The sequence below is a fragment of the Lepidochelys kempii genome, chromosome 2 (assembly GCF_965140265.1).
Source record: "Lepidochelys kempii isolate rLepKem1 chromosome 2, rLepKem1.hap2, whole genome shotgun sequence".
Lineage (NCBI taxonomy): Eukaryota > Metazoa > Chordata > Testudines > Cheloniidae > Lepidochelys > Lepidochelys kempii.
The window spans coordinates 17,879,298-17,904,878 of NC_133257.1; the positions used below are offsets into that span (position 1 = coordinate 17,879,298).

At 42.3% G+C, this 25,581-nt stretch overlaps 1 protein-coding gene across 2 annotated transcripts in view; it reads left to right on the plus strand.

Moving 5' to 3' along the window:
- Positions 1-25,581, plus strand: part of ADCY8 (adenylate cyclase 8) — a 179,010-nt gene that overhangs the window by 57,281 nt on the left and 96,148 nt on the right. The window lies entirely within an intron of this gene.

Below are 25,581 nucleotides of genomic sequence, written 5' to 3' on the forward strand. Positions count from 1 at the left end.
CTGCTCATCCAGGCCCAGCTCTGTGGATGGGGACAGGGTACCACAGGGAGGCACTGACTGATGGCTTGCACCAGTCACCCTGCCACTGAGACAGGGAACAATACTGCCCCCCACCTCCAGTGAGTAACCCTGCCACAGGTACCCCCTTCAGCTCCCTCTCCCCATCTCCCCCCTCAGCATAAGGAGACCAGCCTTTGAAACTGCAAAAGCGGGATACATGCAGGATCCCCACCCACTGATCCTCCTTCCCCTGAGGCCCCGCCGCCCGGCCAGGCTGGAAGCCAAAGGCGGGCCATGGTAAGAGCTGCCCAGGGAGCCTGGGCTACTGTGGGGTGACCTGGACTCTTCACCTGCTCTGGGCAGGCGGCCAGGTGCTTAAGAGCAGCCCCTGGCTCATGTCCCCACCACCCAGGTCCGCCGCCCAGGGTAGGTGGAGGGTTTGGGGATCCCCACAGTGGCCCAGGCTCCCTGGGTGGCTCTTACTACTGCCTAGCTCCAGCTTCTAGCCTGGCCAGGGGGTGGGGCATCAGGGAGGAACAAGAGGCAGGGGCAGAACCTTGTGGTGGGGGGCGGGCTAAGGGCTAAGCCAGGAAGAGACTGGTACTACCCCTGAGCCTTGGGCAGGTGTGGAGTGGCACCACAGGGAACCCAAAACAAATACTGTTCCAGAAACATTCAACCCAAGATCAGGACTTGAACTCTGCATTGCAGGACTGTGGATGGGTGGTCACCATACTCTTTTGGGGAATTTAAAATCAAAATTTTCTGTTGGAAAATTTCAATTTTGCTTAATTTTTTTGATTTTTCAATTGGGAAAATTAAACAAATTTGAGGTCAGACACAGATCAGAATATTTTGTTTTGTTGAACTGACCCAAAATGTTTCAAATCAGTTAATATCAAACTGCATTTCCCATCATGGCATATTGTCTCAAGGGAACTGTAGTTCAGGTCCCCATTCTCTCCTATGGCTTAGACTCCCTGCAGGACTACATCGCTCATAATGACAGGTTTCAGAGTAGCAGCCGTGTTGGTCTGTATCCGCAAAAAGAAAAGGAGGACTTGTGGCACCTTAGCCTAACAAATTTACTTGAGCATAAGCTTTCATGAGCTACAGCTCACTTTTATCAGATGCAACTCAGATTCAAGTCTGACCAAGCTTGTTACATCATTGGAGTCACATGACTGATGGTGCATGATGGGAAATGTAGTTTGTCCAGGAAGCCTGGCCCATGGAGGTGAGTGGTGAACAACTCCTCTTAGGAGGCACTCCTCCACACCTGGGAAATGCAATTTAATGTTGAGGTTTCTCAAAACAAAATATGCATGGTCAGGTTAAAAACTAAACAAACATTTTGATTTCAAGAATGTCAATGTTTTGACTGAAATTGTCAAAACAAATTTCAATATTTCTGAATCAAATCTTTTGGAATATTTTGTTCTATGAAAAACGTTGAAATTTCAGCTTTTTGTCTCAAACTAGGATAAACACAAATGTGGAAATACTGGAACTTCCTGTGGGATGGAAATTCTGCCTTTTGCTCAGCCCTGCCCTCTAGATACATGCTTATTTCTTTGATTTCTGAGAATTTAAGGTCATTTGAAGGCCGGGATGTGTACAGAGGTGAAGCAAAGAACTGTGCTAAATATGTAACAAAAAATAACTGCCATAATTTACCATATCAGTATGTTCTCTACTTTAGCTTTAATCAGAATTATCCAAGGAATCTCTCATTAGCATAGAAAACTCTTGACTTACTGAGGCCATAAGCCCTGCTTATTCTGCGTTTGGTTTTATTTCTCCCCATTCACGTAAACTGGTTAAAGATAGCCACGCTTTAAAGATATGTATAACATACAACACTCTTCTGGTTTCCTGTAACCCTAGGGTTCCCTTTCATTGGCGTGAATGGGATGATTAAAAGGGAGATATTTTTACTTGAAATTCTGCTCCCTTCCGTTCAATTCTTTGCCACCAAATTCCCTCCCTCATTTAAAAAGTCTGTCTAACCACTCCCCACACCATGGTGTAAACTCTTCTTTGAGGAACATAAAGCCACCCTGATTCAGAATGAAAATGTCATCAAACAGATTTCATGTTCAGTAGATACACAGTACATTGTGGATCAGATTCTCTTCTGTGTTATCAGCTGGGCAACACAGGCATCTCACGGTAGCTCCTTGATTCCATGGATTGATCTGTACTGGTCCCAGGTAAGTTAGAGCAGCCTAGGCGCTGCTGGATACTACTCCAAGTGGCAATGGCCCGGGAAGGAACCTTAAAGTAGCTTGACATTGCCAGAATACAGTACACTCTGGCTGCCTCTCGCCCCTCCTCCTTCCTATAGGCAAAATGCAGCGGGTGATGCTGGGGCCAACTGCATGGGAATGCAGTAGAGAAGCTCATGTTCTATTCACAAAAAGCGGCATGATCTAGAGGTTTGAACAAGGGGCTGACTGCTTGTAAATTTTGAGTTCTAATCTTGATTCTGATATTGACTTGCTGCATGGCCTTGGGCACATCTATCTTTCTCTTTGTTTTCCCCATCTGTAAAATGGGGATTATAGTGCATATTTACCACACAGAGATTAAGGGGCTGATCCCACAAACACGTGGTCGTTGTTTGTATTACATAGTCATAGACCAGGACCTCATTGTACTAGGTACTGTATAATTACAGAAGAAGAAGACAGGTGCATGCCCCAGAGAGCTAACAATCTAAGTTTAAGACAACACATAACAGATGGGAGAGTACAAGGAAATGGTGAAACAACATTGGCCAGCACGGTATAGACTGCATAAAGCCGTTAAATGTTTTGGTGGTGTTTGGGGGATTTTGCATTGATCCTCCAATAAGCACCTGCAGATCTATTAGAATACAAATATTGCACTCATATTTTAATGGAGGAATGCAGGACTTGGCAGTATGTAAGTCTAGATAAATTCCACATAGAAATCATGACACTTTCCCCAGCAAAAACAGTTTTGCTTATTTCTTTTGCCTTTGCTAATCATAGCTGGTTCTTATGGAATGCAGTGCAAATTCAAGGTGACACTATCAGAATGATGCTTTTCCCCTCCCTCCCCATGTGTGGTTTTTGTTTTTGGGGGGGGTGGGGAGGTGATTCAATTTTTTCCATGCAGCTCTGAGCTGAAATTGGACAGTTAATGTGGTAGCATCTGCTGCATATTATGTAATTCTTGTTATTCTACAGCAACTCTTGTTCTCCTTGTCATTGGTATTTTTCATTATAATGTGGATCCCTCGCTTTTTTTTATTGTTATCATTGGTTTTCTCAGCTGGGCACCATATTGGCCAAATTCTATTCTCAGGTACATGGGTGTATACTTGGAGTAACTCCACTGATCCATTGCTCATAGCTAGATACGTTAACATAAATTCTAGATGCATTGTGATAAATTCACCTACTGTGAAGAAAGCAAATAACTATGGAAATGCAGAATTTTATGGTGGGTAACAGTTTTATATATAGGATTATGGGTAAATTTTCAAAAGGGACTTAAGTATGTAGGAGCCTAAATCCCATTGACTTTCACTGATACGTCAGGTAAAATTTGCAATAAGAACATAAAAATGGCCGTACTTGGTTGACCAATGGTCCATCTAGCCCAGTATCCAGTCTTCTGATAGTGGCTAATGCCAGGTGCTTCAGAGGGTATGAACAGAAGAGGGCAACTGAGTGATGCATCCCCTATTGTCCAGTTCCAGCATCTGGCAGTCAGTGGCGTAGGGACACCCAATGCATGGGGTTGCATCCCTGACCATCTTGGCTACTAGCCATTGACAGAGCTATCCTCGATGAACTTAACAAGTTCTGTTGTTGTTTTTTTTAACCCAGTTATACTTTTGGACTTCTCAGCATCTTGTGGCAACAAGTTCCACAGGTTGACACTGTGTGTGGGAAATACTTCCTGTTTGTTTGTTTGTTTTTTTGTTTTTTTTTAAACCAGCTGCCTATTAATTCCATCGGGTGATCCCTGGTTCTTGTGTTATGTAAAGGGGTAAATAACACTTCTTTATTCACTTTCTCCACACCATGATTTTATAGACCTCTATCATATCTCCCCTTAGTCATCTCTTTTCCAAGATGAATAGTCCCAGTCTTTTTAATCTTTCATCATGTGAAAGCTGTTTCATACCCCTAATCATTTTTATTGCCCTTCTGTACCCTTTCCAATTCTAATATATCTTTTTGGAGGTAGGATAACCAGAACTCAATGCAGTTATCAAGGGGTGGGTGTGTGTGTGTGTGCCATAGATTATGTAGTGACTTTATGATATTTGCAATCTTATTATCTATCCCTTTCCTAATGGTTCCTAACATTCTGTTATCTTTTTTGACTGTCACCACACATTGAGCAGATGTTTTCAGAGAACTGTCCACAATGAGTCCAAGATCTTTTTTGAGTGGTAACAGCTAATTTAGACCTCATTTTGTATGTATACTTGGGATTGTTTTCCAGTGTGCATAATTTGGCAATTATCAACATTGAATTACAACTGCCATTTTGTTGCCCAGTCACCCAGTTTTGAGATCCAGTTGTAACTCTTCAGTCTTCTTTGGATTTAACTGTCTTGAGAAATTTTGTATCATCTGCAGACTTTGTCACCTCACTGTTTACCCCTTTTTTCAGATCATTAATGAATATTTTGAACATCTCTGGTCCCATTACAGACTCTTGCAGAACCTGCTGTTTACCCCTCTCCCCTGTGAACCCTGACCATTTATTCCTATTCTTTGTTTCATGTCTTTTTACCAATTAGGGAATGTCCTCTCGTGGATCTCTCTGATATCATAACTACTTGTTTTGCCTAAAAACCTTTGTTGAGGGACCTTGTCAAAGGCTTTCTGGAAGTTCAAGTACACTGTATCCACTGGATCACCCTTGTCCACATGTTTGTTGACCCCTTCAAAGAATTCTGATCAGTGTGTCATGATTTCCCTTTACAAAATCCATGTTGATCTTCCCAAACAAATCATGTTCATCTGTGTCTGACAATTTTATTCTTTACTATAGTTTCAACCAATTTTCCTGGTACTGAAGTTAGGCTTACCAGCCTGTAATTGCCAGGATTGCTTCTGGAGACTGTTTTAAAAAATTGGCATTGCATTAGCTATCCTCCTGTCATCTGGTACAGAGGCAGATTTTAAGCAATAGTTTACATACCACAGTTAATAGTGCTGCAATTTCATAGTTGCATCCCTTCAGAATGGGTGAGTACCAACAGGCTTGGTGATTTGCTATTGTTTAATTTATCAGTTTCTTCAAAAACCTTCTGTACTGACACCTCAATCTCTGAGAGTTCCTCAGATTTGTTACCTGAAAAGAATGGCTTAGGTGTGTAAATCTCACTCACATAATCAGCCATGGAGTCAGATTCAAAGAATTCATCTAGCTTCTCCATAAAGGCCTTGTCTTCACTGAGTGCTCCTTTAGCATCTTTATTGTCCAGTGGCCCCACTGGTTGTTTCAAAAAGGCCTAGGTGCCTTACTCTCATTGGGAATTGGGCATCTAGGTGCTTTTGAAAATCCCCTTGGGCATCTAGCAGCACCTAAATAATGTTAAGAATCTGGCCCTTACCCTATACCAGTGTTTCCCAAACTTGGGACACCACTTGTTCAGGGAAAGCCCCTGGCGGGCGCAGCTGGTTTGTTTACCTGCCGCGTCCACAGGTTCGGCCGATCGTGGCTCCCACTGGCTGCGGTTTGCTATGCCCGGCCAATCGGGGGTCACAGGAGGCAGCGGCCAGCACATCCCTTGGCCCGCGCCACTTCCCGCAGCCCCCCATTGGCCAGGCACAGTGAACCGCAGCCAGTGGGAGTCACGATCAGCCGAACCTGCGGACACAGCAGGTAAACAAACCGGCCGGGCCCGCCAGGGGCTTTCTCTGAACAAGCGCAATCCCAAGTTTGGGAAACACTACCCTATACCAAACATGTGGATGACAGTAGAACTAAGGAGGGAGAATTTTTGCCACCATTAGGTGTGAGTGATATTGTGATAAGTCAGTAGCACACTTCCTTGGCCTTGTTTCTATCTGTTTGATAAAACCACAAGAAACCTGGTCAACGTGTGACAGTGAAATCCAAAGAAGAGGCTATGGCTATACTTTTCCTGTTTTCACGTAGAAATCAAATCTGAGTTTGCAACTTGGTTTTGGTTAAGATCTAGAACCTTTGAAAGCCAGATTGAGAAAGTGAAACCTCACAAATGAAGACTCCCAAGTATTCCTATTTGTGGAAAAAACAAAAGTGGGCTAGTGGGGGTAACACAGCTGAGACAACTTGTTGTGAAGCAATGGTGCAAGTAGATTTTAACTCTTACTGGTACGCCTAGGTGACTTATGGGAGGGACACAAAGGGGGGGGGCATGAGGCCTCCCGTGTGACTCCTCCCAGCCCAGGGCCTCCATCCCATGTTACTTGGGTGGGGGCTGTCTACCCTCTGTGCTGGATACCAATTTCAGTGGATACCGATTTCTGAACTGCAGGGCTCTCCTGAGAATTGCAGCGCCGAAAGGAGTGGAGCCAACAGCTCCTCCGGTGCGGCTGTACCACACCTAGTCCCACCTCCAGTCCTGTCCTCCGGCAGGGCTGTACAGACCCTAGACAGGAGGTGGAGCTGCCAGCATGGGGCCACCTGGCAGCCCCACATTCCTCTTCTTTCGCCACTGCAGTTCCCAGGAGATCCCTACGGTGTTCAGCGATACAGAATGTGGCTTTCCTGTACGGCACACCGGCAATAAATGTCTTAATGGTACAGCGAACCTGACCGTACTGGTTTGCTTGTACCACTGTTGTGAAGGCAATTGTATGTAGCAGGTTGATGACACTGGCCAGTATGTTAATTCATCTATGGAATGGTGGAACACACTCACCCACCTGGGCCTGAAAACTATGGATGTTTCAGGCAACAAAAATGCTAAAGTTAAAACAAAGCATATCTTGTCAGCCAGTTTGTCAGCTGCTGTAAGCCATCATAGCTCCATTGACTTTACTGATTTACACAAGGTGAGTATTGGGCCCAGTATGTTACGTGGAGCATTACAAAAAGACTTACAGCCAGTGCTTCACCAACCTTGTGAACAGAATATTTAAAGACCGATATAGTGTATTTTTTCTTTCGTACTTGGTATTACCTCAAAGACAGAGTGGGCAATCCTTCTTTCATTAGGGCAAGGCAATGAAAATGAAATGTGGGACTAATTTTCTGGAATATATGCTACACGTTTTTCAAAAATAATTATAACCCAGATATACAGTTTGCCTTAGTGCTAAAGTTTTTTGTATACTTGCTATCAGGACAGAGCAGAAAGCTTCACTGAGATGAAAATGGAATTTGTTCTTTATTTATCCACTGTTCCTAACTTGCAAATGAGCCATATAATACACATACAGACACTGGGGTAATGTCCATATGATTATTGCATTAATGATACTCTCTTGTCTTCCTTACCTGCTCTTTATCCGGTAATTGATCTCCACTGGAAACTGGTTGGATAAATCAATCTTTAAATATCTTCATTTAAAGATAAACAAATCTCCCAGAGAATTGTACCCTTCTCCACCCCCCATCCAAAAAAAAAAATTGCGTCTGAAAACTGCACTAGTGCAAACTCTCATGACTCAAGTCTGGAAATAGACACCATAGAAAGGGAGACTTCCTTCTTCCAAACAAGGCACAGCTCTCAAAATAAAACCTCAAAATTACAACATTATTATGCATAGAAAAGCTATTTTAGTTAAGCTTTCCAGGTCTCTACAGTGTGTTAAAGTTTTCTTCTCCACCCAAGGTCCATATAGTTAGACTCATTTTATTAAGTAAGCCTGCCTTTCTTGGTGGAGAGATATGGGACCTGATCCAAAATCCAACAGATTCACTGGAAAGAATCCTGTTGACGTTAATGGGCTTTGGATCAGGCTCATGAAGAAGTGTGCCAATAAAAAGATTAAAAAACCTCTCTAATATATTTTTCTCTGAAATGTGTGACGCATGCACAATGCTTGATGGTGTCTCGTGGCGTAAGGACTCTATATGGGCACTTGTTTGAGATGACCAGCTTAACCCGTAATGTGTCACTTGGATATGTATGTTTACTCTCATGGTAAGTATTTGTTACTCTCCTCACTGCAGCAGGTTCTGAATGATTTATAAAATGTAAACTCCCCTACCCAGTGCCAAGATAACCACCCACAGGGCTACACAATTACTGCTGTGCAGGGACTGATGATATTTGGCTTAGACTCAGTCAGAAAAATTCATCAGGTCTAGAAACCTGAAGAAGAAAAAGAAAGGAAAAAATGCTTTGGGTCGTAATTCACCACTGTGTTCTGCCAGTTCCCATGGAGCCACCCCAGCAGAAAAAGGGAGTAAGGCAGCAGGGAGACAGACCTTTTGTTGTTAGCTTCTTTGTTTTCTGGGAAGACAATCTCCCTCCATCACATCAGCCAGACTTCTAGAAAGCAGCCCTTTTCTATGCTTGCATTATTGTCCTGCGATGTACCCACAGGGGGCGGGGGTCTTCTGGGTATGGATGTAGTTCACGCAAGCAAAAGGGAGTGCTTCAGTCACCTCCACAGACCTTCTACTCCACTGCTCCGGACTACATAAAGACCTCAATGGCATTTGAGCGCATGATGGGGGAGTTGGGGGAGACTGAATGGGTCAAAGGAAGAAGCAGTTGGTCAAGGTGCAACTGGGAAATACACACTGCCTACTCTGGTCCCACGTGTCATCAACTGTGGCATGAGTGTGTCCTCTCTGCATGCTGTCCCAGCTCTGCACAGGTAGCTGATTCAACAGACCTTGATAGAACTGCCCAGAAAGATCACAGCCTCCGTTCAGCGATGAAGGTGCTCAGCCAGGTTTATTGCCAATAAAGTATGGTAATAGCACCCTGTAGCTTCTACAGAGACACTAATACATGTATGCCCGTGACAACTGACCAGCCCTGTCAGTGGTGGGACTTTCCACTGCCCCCTAAGCCAGATAAAGAGTTGAGGCGAGGTACCCCAACAGTTGTAGACTGAGACAAACAACTTATGTGTTTTGTGACATGTTCGTTCCCCCCCCGCTCCCCCCGTACCTTTCTCCTGATGATTCGGACAAAATGTCCCTATTTATCACTTCTGTCAAACCATCCTATCTTGTGCTAGTTTGGGTTGTTCTTGTGCTAGCCTGCTGGAATGTGTTTCCATATTCAGTGTATTTTGGCAGTGTTAGCAGAATCTCTGCCAAGTTCATGTACTGGACACTGCACTTACAGGCATTTGCTTTAATACATTGCTTGACTTTGGTTCACAGCCTCTGGTGCAGGTCTTGCCCAGGCCTAACACTCTAGACTCTATTGACTACACCATGCCAATTACTCAGCAGCCTGCTGGTCTTCTATCTGTTCTGGGGAGGCTGTTAGGGTGCCTGGGGAGGCTGTGACCAATAAGAGTGCCTGGTCATGTGGCTCCAGTGGAAGCTGGGGCCAAGTGTACCAGGGGTTACAACCAGTAGGGCTATCCCTGGAAATCTGCCAGCTTGTGAAGAGGGGCTCCCTTTTCAGGGAAGAGAGGACAAATTCCTATGAATTCTACAATTTCAAGTACAGTTCAATTGAAAAGATACCATTTTACTTCTACTACTTCACCACTTTGTTTCCTCTGTATTTCTTTCACTCACCCACCCAAAACACTACTTGCCCAGGGTAAGTGGAGTTTTGCTAGGCTGTCCAAATCTTCTACTTATCTACCTAAAATCATGGAGCAGGTCCTCCAGGACTCAATTGTGAAGCACTCTGAGGAGAGGAAAGTGATCAGGAACAGTCAGCATGGATTCAACAAGGGCAAGTCATGCCTGACTAATCTAATTGCCTTCTATGACAAGATAACTGGCTCTGTGGATGAAGGGAAAGCAGTGGACATGTTATTCCTTGACTTTAGCAAAGCTTTTGATACAGTCCCCCACAGTATTCTTGGCAGCAAGTTAAAGTATGGGCTGGATGGACTATAAGCTGAATAGAAAGCTGGCTAGATCATTGGGCTTAATGGATAGTGATCAATGGCTCCAGTGTAGTTGGCAACCGGTGTCTAGTGGAGTGCCCCAAGGGTCGGTTCTGGGGCTGGTTTTGTTCAATACCTTCATTAATGATCTGGAGGATGGTGTGGATTGCACCCTCAGCAAGTTTGCAGATGACACTAAACTGGGAGGAGAGGTAGATACGCTGGAGGGTAGAGATAGGATACAGAGGGCACTAGACAAATTGGAGAATTGGGCCAAAAGAAATCTGATGAGGTTCAACAAAGACAAGTGCAGAGTCCTGCACTTAGGACAGAAGAATCCCATGCACCGCTACAGACTATGGACCGAATGGCTAGGTATCAGTTCTGCAGAAAACGACCTAGGGGTTACACTGGACAAGAAGCTGGATATGAGTCAACAGTGTGCCATTGTTGCCAAAAAGGCTAACAGCATTTTGGGCTGTATAAGTAGGGGCATTTCCAGAAGATTGAGGGATGTGATCATTCCCCTCTATTAGACATTGGTGAGGCCTCATCTGGAGTACTGTGTCCAGTTTTGGGCCCCACACTACAAGAAGGATGTGGAACAATTGGAAAGCGTCCAGTGGAGGGCAACAAAAATGATTAGGGGACTGGAACACATGACTTATGAGGAGAGGCTGAGGGAACTGGGATTGTTTAGTCTGCAGAAGAGAAGAATGAGGGGGGATTTGATAGCTGCTTTCAACTACCTGAAAGGGGGTTTCAAAGAGGATGGATCTAGACTGTTCTCAGTGGTAGCAGATGACAGAACGAGGAGTAATGGTCTCAAGTTGCAGTGGGGGAGGTTTAGGTTGGATATTAGGAAAAATGTTTTCACTAGGAGGGTGGTGAAACACTGGAATGCGTTACCTAGGGAGGTGGTGGAATCTCCTTCCTTTTGAGGTTTTTAAGGTCAGGCTTGACAAAGCCCTGGCTGGGATGATTTAGTTGGGGATTGGTCCTGCTTTGAGCAGGTGGTTTGGACTAGATGACCTCTTGAGGTCCCTTCCAACCCTGATATTCTACGATACCTACTGATACTGTGCTGGTAAAGAAACCTTGTCCAGGGCTAGAGGAGGGTTAGAAATATCAAAGGATTAGTGCTAACAGTTTGTCCCCCACATGCTCTCCCACCATCTGTTGTCTCAATGGAACAACCATCTGTAACCTCCCCCCGCCCCAGATCTCTCTTTTCCTGTTGGATTGTTAACAATGTACCAATATAGAAACTAAACAGTGTGCTAGTTACACACAGCAGTGGCACATTGCCTATCCATGTGGAGATCTGAATGTCTACCTTGTTTTGCTTAGTCTGGGCTGGGAAAGGGATCCAGGATTCGATGGAAAGCTGACACCATGATTAAGAAGCAAGTTCCTTCTTTCTGCTTTCCATTTATTTCCCTTACATCTCCAGTTTCAGGAGTATTTTTTCTTGCTTCCCTTCAGCAGTCGCCATCTCATTTTTTTTTCCATTTGCTGTAATAAAGCTCTCTGGAGGCTGATGAGATCTGAAATTTTGTTTTTAAAGAAGCTTACATGTCATGCAGGTTTTATCAAGCTCTTACAGCTCTAGTTTTTAATCAACAGTCAGTATTTACAACTTTTAAAATAAGAGCAGATTGGGTTGAGATTGGAAAGGATATTTTAAGAAGGTTATATGGTCTAAAATCATCTCTTTTTTTAATATGGAGACTAAGAATATAAAAATCCCTCTAAACTGGTATGAGGATAAAGTTCAGATTGGTGAAAAAATATTCAGAGACTTCATATTTCAATGCAGAAATGGTCTAGAAAGTATCATAAATAAAAATTCCAATCACAGTTATTTGGGACTTGTTTTAAAGGGTGAATGTTAACCCCCTTATAAAGTTGCTCTGTAGTAAGCCTTTGATCCGGGTTTGTTTATTATTAAATAGAAATATAAGACCAGTTATTTCTCTATGAAGGAATTTCAGGAAACTTCTTAAGCTTAAGCTGCCAGAGTTTTCTTGCAGTCATTAGAATATAAGAACATAACAGCCATACAGGGTCAGAACAATGGTCCATCTAGCCCAGTATCCTGTCTTCTGACAGTGACCAATGCCAGATACTTCACAGGGAAAGAACAGAAAAGGCAATCATTGAGTGATCCATCCCATGCCGTCCAGTCCCAGCTTTTGGCAAACAGACTCCTAGGGACACACAGAGCATGGGGTTGCATCTCTGATCATCTTGGCTAAAAGTCATTGATGGACCTATCCTCCAGGAACTTATCTAATTATTTTGGAACCCTGTTATAGTTTGATCTTCACAAAATCTCCTGGCAATAAGTTCCACAGGTGGACTGTGTGTTGTGTGAAAAAGTACTTCCTTTTTGTTTTAAACCTGCTGCCTATTAATTTCATTGCATGACCCTTGGTTCTTGTGTTGTGTGAAGGGGTAAATAACACTTCCCTATTCACTTTCTCCTCACTATTCATGAGCGTATAGACCTCTGTCATATCCCCCCTTACTCATCTTTTTCCAAACTGAACAGCCCCAGCGTTTTTAATCTTTCATCATATGGAAGCTACTCCATACCCTTAATCATTTTGTTGCCCTTGTCTGTACCTATTCCAATTCTAATATATGTTTTTTGAGGTGGGATGATCAGAACTGCTCACCGTACTCAAGGTGTGGACGTACCTTGGATTTATATACTAACATTATGATATTTACTGTCTTGTTACCTATTCCTTTCTTAATGGTTCCTAACATTTTGTTAGCTTTTTTGACTGTCGCTGCATAATAAGCAGATGTTTTCAGAGAACTATCCAAAATGAGTCCAAGATCTTTTTCTTGAGCGGTAACAATTAATTTAGACCCAATCATTTTGTATATGTAGTTGGCATTTATGTTTTCCAGTGTGCATTACTTTGCATTTATCAACATTAAATTTCATCTGCCATTTTGTTGCTCAGTCACCCAGTTTTGTGAGATCCCGTTGTAACTCTTCACAGTCTGCTTTGGGCTTAACTATCTTGAATAATTTTATGCAAATTTTTCCACCTTACAGTTTACCACTTTGGTAACCTTACAGTTACCACTGAAACAATTCAGTGAAATTGACACAAATTCACAAAATGTTTCTTGTGTTGCGCAATCTGCATTTTTTTGCTGACGAACTTTAGTGTGAAAAATGTCACCCAGCTCAAGTGGGAATGGGCAGGGCGTTTCAGCCCTCCAAATCTGTAGAACTTCAGACACCCAGTTAGGACAGCCTAATGCCTCTGCACAGTTCCCCAGGCCTTTCTCTTACAGTGGCACATTTCCCTTAGGAGCCATGATCGCATAATGTCCTTTGTGGCTGCTGCATTCAAGTTTCCACTTTGAGGCTAAGGAGAATCACTCAGTGGATAGGCCAACAACTTAACTGGCGGACTGGGCCAGTGTTATATTGTGCTTCGCAAGTCTTGTACACTTATGCCATAGGGGGTGACTCTCTTCGCCCTAGTCCTAGCCCTAGCCCTGCTCCCTCCTGACTCATGAAACCAAAACCTTGATGTTCACATGTATTGAAGCTTCTCTAGAAACCTAGGAACATGTCACAGAGCTGATGTTCCCCTCTTCCTGTCCTCTACCCCAGAAATGTCTAACGCTTCCACTTGCAGTGACCAAGGGAATACTTTTGCCATAAGATTTCAGATCCTGTTTCTCCTGGCTCTGCTCGTCTGCAGCGTTTGCCCTTTCTGATTATGTCTAGTCCATCCTCAAAGCAGCACCCATAGCTCCTTCCTTCAAGCAAAGATTTAAGAAAAGGACTGCAAATCAGTAGTTAAAGGACCTGACACCTCTCATGCCCATTGTAGATGAGGAGTAACTCCACTGAGGTCAGTAGAGTGATACTAGTGTACAACCAGTGCAAATGAACTGCAATTTGTAAAATCAATAGTCCGGTTAGGGCTTCAGTGAAAAGAAGCTTCCCTATCTGAGTTCTGTTGGTGAGCAAGAAGACATAATTCTCACACTATAAATAGTTTCAGAGTTGTTTATTATAATATATATGTTGTGTCACCTCTCAAACACTTGTTCAAACCTAGCACAGGTCAATAGTGAGCCGGACTTATTACTGTCTGATGGGTGTTTGGTGGCCTTTGACTTTGGTCATCTCAGTTCACTGCCAAATACACAGGTATTTAATTAAAAATAATAATAACTAAATACAAGACTATCACTGCTGAGAATGACTAGTTGCAGTAGAGAGGTCAAGGATGGAAAGGGCACAGAAATGGAAATGTTCTCACAGCTCAACAGAGATGAGACACTTTGTCCAGGCAGTCTGCATTTCTACTGGCTATGGTTAAATAGAGGATCCCAGGCTCCACAGTCATCATTCAAGTACCTTTTGCAAACTCTAAATACACCTGAGTTGGCTGCCTGAAGACTTTTCCAGAAGGTGAAGGTCACTGATCAGCCAAAGCGATTCCCTGTCAAGAGAGTCAAACTCGGCCTTCATATCCATGAATGCAGTGTGAATGTGACACTTGAATTCTTGTACCTTCTGAATAAGGTGGCACATTGTGGCATGGCTGGGAGTGAAGCCAGCTTGTTGTGGTCTTCTGTTGCTCCTTAAGATATCAGTGTTTTGACCCAACAGGACATAGGCAAAAACTTTCCTCAGGACAGAGAGAAGAGTAATGCTGTGATAGTTACAGCAGTCTCATTTGCTATGTTTATGTTTCCAAAGCAGTAAAATAATGCCTTTTTTGCTAGTCCAACAGGAATGACTTTATTCTCCAGGTGATATTGAACAGCATCGGCAGCCACAAAAGAAGGTGCGTAAAGTGTGTACTTAAAATCTGGGGCAGCCAAAATCACTTGTCGCTTTTTAAAATATTGGCCTAAGGCTGCTTGGGGTGTTGGTTTGACCCAATGGTGGTTGTTCTAAAACAATGAAAGCTAAATAGTAAAAGTCTAGTATTGGTGTTGCTTAGAATAACTTGGCACCTAGTGCTGTTAATATCGCATTGTAGACTGGTCTGAGACCTTGTCGCTGCTTCATCAGCTAAGAATGCTGGGGGCAGAGAGAGCTGAGGTAATGTCCACATGCCCTCAGGAGTCAGACCAGCAATCTAGAAATTATATGTCTGGGCTGAATATCAAGAAGTATTCAGTGTCAGTAGAATTAGTCAAATAGCAGAGATGGCAGAAGGGTTGGCAAACATTTTTCATTAGCACCATAGGCTCTTGCATGCCATCAGTGAAAGTTAAATAATAGGATGAAATTAAGACAGTACATTTAAAATAGGACAGCTGGAGACTGGAGAGGGTGCAGAAAAGAGCCACAAAAATTATTCAAATGGTGAGAGACTAAGAGTGCAATCAATTTAGCATATCAGAAAGAGAAGTTTGGTTTGAGATGTGACTTGATTACAACGTCTAAGCAGGTTTATTATCAGATTAGTTAATCTAATGGTCCCTTCTGGCCTTAAGCTCTATGAATTTATGAGATAGGACACCGGATATGTTGGATCAGTGCTTTGAGGTGGTACAGGGAATCCTAGATGCTTAGCTGGTGAGTCTTGCTCATGTGCTCAGCCTCCACATAGGGATAACTGGGTGAAATGTAATGGTCTGTGATATACAGGAGGTCAGATTAGATTATATGTCCCTTCCAGACTTAAACTCTATGAAATACATGAACATTTTCTGATAGTGAAATCTGTTAATCCATGGAAAAGCCTCTCATGGGAAATGTTGGAAGCCTTGTTGCTTGTGACATTTAAGATTGGACAAAACACATATAAATAAACAATAGGGAGTATTCCTGCTTTGGCAGGGAGATGGTAGGATATAACCTTTGGGGTCTTTTCCATTTCTATATTCTATGATTCTGTGATATTAGGCTGCAAAAGAAATGACACTCAATCTTTATTTCTGCCACTTTTCTTGTTATTTTCTTATTATTTGTTATTATTTAAGGAACATACTTATTATCCAAGATGCTTGGTAATTTTTTAAACAACAAGAAAATAACAAAATGGGGAGGGGGATCTAAATGAATGAAGAATACCAGCAATGTAGAATAATTATAAGAGCATTTAACAGCAACAGGATCAAAGCAATCGTAGAAAGGTCAAGGAGTGTTGTGAGATATAGATTCATAGATGTTAAAGCCAGAAGGAACCATTATGGTCTTTTAGTCTGGAATATGGATTGACTTTGTAACAGGGAACTCCATTCACATCCAAATAAAATTAAAAGCAGGACTAGAAACATTTGTTTATCCTAATTATCTGTACAAGAAGAGGAATTTTAAGTGCTGCAGATTTTTGAAGCCTTTATAGATCTGCTTTTTGAGTGGGATTCTATTTTTTGTTGTATACATCAAATTTTATTAAGGCAAGGCTATAGTGCCCAGTGGGTGATAAGCCAGAAGATAGTATAGTATTTATATTGAGGACTTGCCTGTGTTGTCACATAAGTACTTTTTCTTCCTAGTTGTTTTTATCCTCTAAAATCATCCAACAAATTATCACACCAGAATGTATTATGAGGGTGGGTAGAAACACATGAGCATTACTTAAAAATTATTTAAAATTTCCCTTGCAATACACTGTTGCCAATGGAGTATAACAATTTTGGACAGTATCTAAAATACACATCAACTTTCACCCCAACAAGACCGGCTAGAGATGTATATTATTGTGTAGCCTATGCTGTGTCTCTGTGTCACCCTCTAGTGGCTGGACCTTATGGGGAAAAACAAAACACAACAGTATTTACAGTTACCTCAACAAAAATGTCCTTCAGCAACAATGGTCAGTGCACTTTGTTTACCAGCATGCTACATGACAAAGTTAGTGTTCACAGATCAAAGTATCACTCTTAAGGTATAAAAACACAAGCTTCCATCCCCAGAGGGAGCCTTCTGCCTTACAGGGAGCTCCAGCTCCAAAGAGGGCACCTTGATAAATAAACTTTGCAAGCTATATTGGTGCATAACCAAATGACCAAACTGAAAGTTACCTTTGAATTACAGCAACACTTAGGATATAATGTTAATCACCAAAGCCGTCAGGATTTCACAATATTATACTAGCTATTTGCAGTTATCAGCCATTCCTTTTTATCCCCTGTCAAACAAGGAGGCGACAATGAGATCAAACGGTACTCTTAAAAAGCAGCCGTGAGCCATGCTCTCCTCCATTATGTCCTGTGTTTACTACTTCATGCCATTCTCTACTCCATTACCTAGGAAAATATCAAATAACATGTTCCCCCAATGGTGGGAGAAACTGTGTGTCTCTTCTCACCTTGAAACAATAAACATTTTCTCTGGTGCCTTTTTATTAACTATACACAGTATTAAGGCTACTGCGCATAAACTTCTATAAACCCCAGTTGCTTTGGAAAAGGCCACAAATTGCCACATTTCAAAAGATTCTCAAATCAAGTACCCAAACAAAAAAAAAATATAACTAGAGGTTTCAGCACTGCCCTGTGTTTTTCTTGGAGTATACCAAATTTCTAAGTGCCATAAGCAGCCAAGTACTGAATAACTGGAATTGGTAACTAGCTGAATCCAAAATAAAGGCAAGCTGATATGTCTTTTAATCTCACATTGCAGCAGCAAGTAATAAAAACTAATAGACAACCTTGTAAACTCACAAACCAGAACATATAAGATATTGCTTTTCCTTCTGTATCCCATGCATCACCTACTATTGTCTTCATAGAGTATTGTAAAGAAGTGCGACAAAGAGCCCATCTATTTTAGATGAGGTAAGAGTGTAAGAATTTCAGTTCAAAGAAAAGGAGGACTTGTGGCACCTTAGAGACTAACAAATTTATTTGAGCATAAGCTTTCGTGAAGTGAGCTGTAGTTCACGAAAGCTTATGCTCAAATTTGTTAGTCTCTAAAGTGCCACAAGTACTCCTTTTCTTTTTGTGGATACAGACTAACATGGCTTCCCCTCTGAAACCTTTCATAATTTCAGTTCAGAGTCCCTAACTATAATGAGAGTTGATTTTTCCATAAAGGTTTTTTGAAAATTAAAGCTATTCTGAAAATAATTACTTTTTCTTTCATACAATGATTACATTTTCTTGTTTCTAAAATGTAAAATGAGCAAATGCACTTTGAAAAGGTTAAGGTTTCTTATTCTATTAACCTAGAGGCTTAAGATAACTAAGCCTACATTGTGATATTCATTAACTACCTCCTTTAAGCAAGTTTGGTCCTGGCAAAAAGCGTCTTAAAATAAAGACTGCAAGTGTGAAGTTGTTTTCCCTACAAGCTAGAGTCTCACCTCTAATCTATGATCTTGAGTTCACAGATATCGGGCAGGTGGGTGGGAACAGAAAGGCAGAGAGGGAGGTTCTGATACAAACTGGTAATAAGGAGGCGGGAAATCTTCTAATTTTTCCTTGATCTGTGCTGATCCTGCCACCGAACTGCCCATGAAGAAAAGGGTGAGAAAGCAAAGGAAGTCCAGGAGAAGCTCTGGCAGCATGACTCTGTTGGAGCTGTGCTGCCTGGAAGGGGCTGGTGCAGACAGTGTTCTCTTTGGGTTGAATCCCGTACTCATTCCACAGGGGAATCCTGTGGAGCGTAGCTTCCTCTTGGCATCCTCCCTCAGGGCCCATGTCATTAATATATTTGTTGATGTTTGTTCCTTTATTCATCTCTACAAATGAATTTTTACTCACAAGATTAGGCTCTGATCTTTTTGCTAATTAAGGCTTTATGAAAAATGTTTAAAGGGTATTAATTACTCAGCAGGGAGATGTTGAACTGGGTTGTGAATACACATGGCCAAATTCTGTGCTGGAGTGTGCAGGTCTGACTTTCAGTGGGAGAAATGCCCATTCACCAAAGGTTTCAGAGTAACAGCCGTGTTAGTCTGTATTCGCAAAAAGAAAAGGAGTACTTGTGGCACCTTAGAGACTAACCAGTTTATCTGAGCATAAGCTTTCGTGAACTACAGCCTACTTCATCGGATGCATCGTATGCATCATATGCATCCGATGAAGTGAGCTGTAGCTCACGAAAGCTTATGCTCAGATAAACTGGTTAGTCTCTAAGGTGCCACAAGTACTCCTTTTCCATTCACCAAAGTTACAATCCAGCCATAGGGACGATGTTGGGATTGGTGTCATTTATTGCAGATGCATAATGCAACATGTGGACAGTGGCATAAAAATAATCTTAGCATCATATGGATCAAAATGAACCTGTAATAACTCATGTAGGTAATTTCCCATTCTCGTGATAGGATTTAATTAATTCTTCCTAAACTGTCCCTAATAGTTCAGTAATAGATGTGTATAAAGTCTGGTCTTTGATTGTGATTTCAGCTGGCCTGTTCCCTTGTCTAACTGTTCTTTCAGTGAAGGCTTTTCTTTTAGTTAACTTAAAATTGTCCTGCTCCAGTTTAAGTCCATTCCTTCTTGTTCCTTCCTCGCTGACTAAAGGATAAAGGACGGAGGATAAAAGAGATCTGTCTCCTTTATAACATCCCTTTGGATAGTTGTAGATAGTTATTACTTCTTTTCTCTTGAATGATTAGGTCCTGTGTATTTCCAGACTTCTTATCATTACTATCACTCTCCTATTAGTCAGTTGCTCATCTAGCAACAGGAGATGCAACAAGGTGATCTGGTGGACCATCCCCCTTTCCTTCTGCTTCAGCCTTCAGGACATTTCCCCATTAGGTTTCTCTCTGAGGCATGAGCATCCTCAAAAGATATTTGGCATACATTGCTCACTCCCCAAAAGTGCCACCCACTATGAAACTGACTGGAATTGTGACTAGGGGAAGGTAATGGGGGCGGGGGGCGGGGGGGAGAGAACAGATTTGTACAGTAAGAGAGTGGTTCCAGTAGCAAAGCATAGGAGACTGCAGAAAGACTCAGGACTCTGCGTTCTATTCCTTGATCTGTCACTGGTATGCTCCATGTGACCTTGGGGCGGCCACAATCATGCTGTGCCTCAGTTTCCACATTTGTAAAATGGAAATAATAATATGTAGTTCATAGCAGTGTTTGCAAAACACTGAGAGATCCTTAAATAAAGGCGAGTATACACAGAAAATTATATCCTTAGACCGGCAAAGATCTCTTTGCACTGCTGCATTGGTGCAAAGTAGGAAAGCTGTATAGACTAGATGGCATATCAGGGTTAGATGGAGGTGAGAGAGCATGTTCCAGGGGAGAGAAGGGAAGTACATGGTATGCTATGCACTCCACCAATCCCTGGCCAAGGAAGTGATCCCTAAATAGTATGAATTTGAGCAGCCCTGTGGCTGCTCTGACTTGCAGAATGTGACTGGTTCAGCACCTCCACCAGAGTATGGTCATGGGTGGCATAAGAGTGGTTTAGAGCCAACTTTGCCTCTGCTGAGGATGGTGCCCGCAGACATTATTAGCTGGTGGATTTTATAAGCAGGGGAATCAATCACTGACTGTTTTGCATAATTTATATATGCAGTAATTTTGTTTCCATTTTAAAATGCTTGGCTGTAGCATGACATACAATACAGCATACTGTGTGAACTGCATATGGGATTCATGCTGGCATCTGGACAATATCCCTGCACGTGCTGGGGTATTATAGTAAACGTCTACAGCGGTGGCACACTAAAGATCATCTCTCTTTTTATGGGTCATTGCCAGATTTTATGTGCAGTTAAGACCATTGAATTTATCTTAATAAGTAGGATGAAGGTCAAAGTATCAAATGTGTTAGGCACATTTTTCTTGGTTTGCTGAATGTGTGTCAAGTGAACCGTCCTTTATTTTAAAAAAAATGTTCTGGAGCCACTGTTTGATACCTTCCCCAAATGAACACCAATGAGGTTTATAAATCTTTCCTGTCATGAAAGAAAGAATATTCTATTTCTTTGTCTCTGTGTCTATGAAGAAATGGCCTTTTCTTATTTGCTCTTATCACAGCATTAATAAGTAGTTCAATAATAAACAGTTCTTCTGTTTGATTTCTTTTCTTTTTTCTTTCAATTCAAAGTACAATTTCCTTTCTACAAGGAGAAAGTCGGAAATAAAATACATGATTTTATAATGGAAAGAGCTTTGAATATAAGGCAAGTGTCTTCAGAGGAATTTGTCAGACTTTTTAATCATCTGGATGCCTAAAAGACTGATATGATTTAGTTAAAAGGGGTTTTATTATATAGTCATGCTGAGCAATGTGTTATAATATTCAGAGAATAAGGGACACTGAGACAATATTCTGTTAGATTTCAGAGTAGCAGCCGTGTTAGTCTGTATTCGCAAAAAGAAAAGGAGTACTTGTGGCACCTTAGAGACTAACAAATTTATTTGAGCATAAGCTTTCGTGAGCTACAACTCATTTCATCAGATGCAGAGTTTTGTTATGTTAGAGTGTATCTTAAGGACATGAAGTACCAAGAGTGTTTTTGTTTTTCCTTGAAAATTTTGGCTTTTGATCAGCTAATGACGCCAAGTCTGCTGTGCGGAGAAGCCCTGAGACATTGTGTTAAGAATGGCGGGGTTGCATTAGAACTGTCACTACACAAGTGCATTCTGGGACCTGCAATTCAAACTGACTGCACATTTTTGCAGGTTTGGTCACTGAACTAGGAAGTGAGCTTTCCGAATGGGAAGGGCAGAAAAATAAACAGAGCAGAGTTGTGGAAATGTGGACTCCCACCTCTATAAAGGTCACAGTTTGCAATGTCCATCCACTAAGGCAACAGATGGGGTGTCCAGTAAGAATGTCTGTCAAATCACTGACAGATATTCTTATCTGTAGAGTGTCTTCTTCTCCTTCTGAGTTTCTGTGGGCTCTCATAGATTCTGAAAGCCATCCTGGGTTAACAATGAATTCTAGGTGCAGACTCAGTAGGGGACAGATTGGAGAAGAAGAGGCACGGGTCAGTGATGTTCTGCATTAGAATTTTATGCAGGGAGATGCACTGAAGAGACCGACTATCTTTAAGTGGAACATTATTTTTCTCCTGCTGGAAATAATGTGAATAAACTATTGACAATATGTGTTCTAGTTTCTGAAGCTAAATTACCTGTGGAACTGAAGATGTTTGAACTGAAGGTTGTTTGTTCATAATGCGCTTTCAGTGCAGCTGGGAATTGCTTGCTACCTAATAAGTCAGTCTTCCTGGAAGGAAAATGCTGGACAGTTGTCATTTTACAAAAAGTAAGCATGGGATATATTTCTTTCAAACACTATTGTTGTTCCAGCTACTCATGCTGATATCTAAGGTACTGATATGGCCACCATTACCAAAGTATCTGAGCACCTCATAATCTTTAATGTGTTTAGCCTTACAACACGTCTATGAGTTAGGGAAATATCTATTATCCCAATATTAGAAATGAGAAACAGAAGCACTGAGAGGTTATCTGATTTACCCAAACTCACACAGGAGGTCAGGGAATTGAATGCAGCGCTTCTGAATTCAAGGCTAACACCCTAACCTCTGTTCCCATCCTTCGTTCCTGCTAGACCCTCAGACTCTCACACCAGTGAGCAGTCACATCTAAAGGAGAGACAACTACAAAGTCAAAAAGAAACCTATAAATACACAGTCAAAAGGCACTGTGGTGGTGAGAGACCTTAAAAGCCCTGGGCCAATGCTCCTCTCACATACAGGTCCTAGGACATCAATTCTAATGGGAGAATTTATCCCCCTGGCTCTCCTGTAGGAGCTGGGCTTGCAATTGCACCATGGTTCTCCACCAGAGAGGGTGCTTTCCAGGGAGCTGGTGGGAGGATGTTCACTCAATGTGGTTATTCACCACCACTCCCTAATGTGATTAGTCCCCATGCCTAACCCATTAAAAAACCTTCCCATAATGTCCAGGGTAGTGAGAACCAATCTGTAAAAGTGGCTGCTACCTCCCTACCATGTGAGAAAGGGGAGATATATTTTTGGAATTCCCTCTGCATGCAGATCTTAGATGCATGATGTGGCCCTGGACAATTACTGACTACTTAGTCAGGCAGTTATTTATTTATTACTAAGTTGCTTAAAAAGACATACAGATATGCATGATTCCCTATGTCTGTTTACTTAGCAATTGTAGCATGTGTGGGCATATTTCATGCACATCCTTCCTCTCATTATCATCTCTGGTGTTTGTCTGACCTCAGGTTCGTATATGGCATTCCCTGGCCTTATCTCATCCCATCCAACAACCTCATCAACTGAAATTTGGTGATAAGCAGCTTAAAGAATCGATATGCTTCTTCATCTTGTCCTAATCTGCTGCTTATAGACCTTGTAGACCAGGTGCCAGCTCATGCCAAGATCCCTAGGCTTCATGTGCATAGCTGGAAACTATTCTGGCTTGCCTATATGTTAGTAATACAAAATAGGTATTAGACTTGTAACAACGTGTTTAGTTTTTAGACTTTTTGAAATGCTTGTAAATTGTGACATGTATTAATCTCACTAATAATATCTGTAACCCATGCTATATGGCAGTGCTTAAGTATTTGTTCTGTAACTGTAAAACTGCTCTGAAACTGTAAATCCAGTCAGGAAGGAAACATCACCAAGTATGTAATACTGGTTTGCACCCGCCAGGAGGGATTATCTCCAGCCCCTCGGGAAGGCCTGTTGAATCCAAATGGGTCATTGTAAGCCATCAAAGAACAAGGACTTCATTGATTGCTCTCCGCACACCCACGAAGAGGAGCAGGTGATGATCCTGAGACAAAAGACCCTGAAAAGTTATGTAAGGTGAGGAGAATATCCCATAAAAAGAAAGCCCTAGATGAGGAGCCAAGAGCTTTCCTCATAAGTTCCGACCAGGCATCCAAGCACCCTGCTACTCCAGATGCCATAGAGACTGCTGCAGTGGAACTGGCTCAGTAGGGCAGGCCAGGAAGAACACCAGCGACTGATGATGGAACTGTGGATCAAGGAGACTGATCAAATCCAAGAAGCTGAGGACAGAACCCATCACAGATACATGGAACATAGAGCAGCAGTCAAAGCCAAGGCTGAAATTGAGGAGAGAGCCCACCAAAGATGCATGGAACAATGAGAAGCTGAGGAGAGAGCTCACACATTGCAGGTTAGAGTACTGGAGCAGCAAAAGGAGCTTCCTCAGTCAGCAAGTACACTGCCCATAAAGGAGTGGGAGAAAGCCTGCCCAATTTAAAAGGGAGTGGCTGTATAGAAAAGTTCCTACCCGCCTTTGAAAGATTGTGTGGGATCCACAAGGTCCCAGAGGATAAGTGGATGCCTATCCTCTTGACCAGATTAACTGGGAAGGCAAGAACTATGGTGTGTAAGAAATGTAAAAGAAATATATTCAAACGGTTTAAGATTACCCTGAATCCTATCAACTGAAGTAGAGAAATCTTAAAATGTTTGACAATATCACACATGTGGAATATGTACATATAATGTGTAAGTTTATGAGAAAATGAATAATGGGGGCAGGACTGAAGGTGACTTGATCTGATAGCCCAGGTGCAATTATTATGGGTGGTTACAAGGAGTTGAAGGCAGCTATTTATGATCAAAAAAACCCCAACCTTCCACAGTTTTGGAGGCTGATGAATATTGTTATAATTTTTGGTGTAAAGTGATCATCTATCACAAAGTCCAGCTTGCCTGGGTGGCAAGATAGACTGGAATGCCCAAGAGGACTGTCTGTGACTCCATGGTAAGACTGTTAGAGTGCTTTAGGAATTCACACTCGTGACTGGGTTGGTGAAATCGACTTACAGAACATACAACCAGTTTGGGTTTTTTCCCCTGCTTCTTAACAGTCTGCCCTGAAGTTTGCACTCACAGTTGTGAGCCACTCCAGACAATGTGACATTTGTTTGTGAGCCTTTAGCTCAAAAGCTGGTTAACTGGAGTCTTGACAGTGGAAGCTGCTAGATTTGTTTCCAATGGATATCTCAGGATAGGGTCTGTAGCCCAAATAATGGACACATTGAATTGGTTTTTATATTTGTGACAGGAGGCTGGGCAGTTAGAACAATTTTATTTTACATAAACTAATAGTAAAGCTGAATCGACTCTTGAGTGTTCCTAGTCTCTTAGATCAGTCTGAAAATTATTAATATTAAATGCTGAGTATGTTGAGTTGTTTTTTTACTGAGAGCAGTTAGTGGAGTAGTTAGCATTGGACATTGTTGATTAAATGGTTAGGGTTACTTTCTGAGATTATGGGTTAAATTTTCAAAAGTGCTTCAGTGATTTGGGGCTAGCACTGCCAACTTTCTAATCACACAAACCGAACACCCCTGCCCTGCCCCTGCCCCACCCCTTCTCCGAGGCCCCCACTGACCCCATCCCCCTCTCTCTGCAGCACTCACTTCTCCCCAAGCTCGCACGCTTTCACCAGGCTGGGGCAGAGTGTTGGTGTGTGGGAGGAGGTATGGGCTTTGGGCTAGGGGTGCAGGCTCTGGGGTGGGGTTTGGGGTGCAGGAAGGGGCTCTGGGCTGGGGCAGAGGGTTGGGGTGCAGCGGGGGTGAGGGCTCCAGCTGGAGGTGGGGCCAGGGATGAGGGGATTGGGATGCAGGAGGGGATTCTGGGCTGGGGCAGGG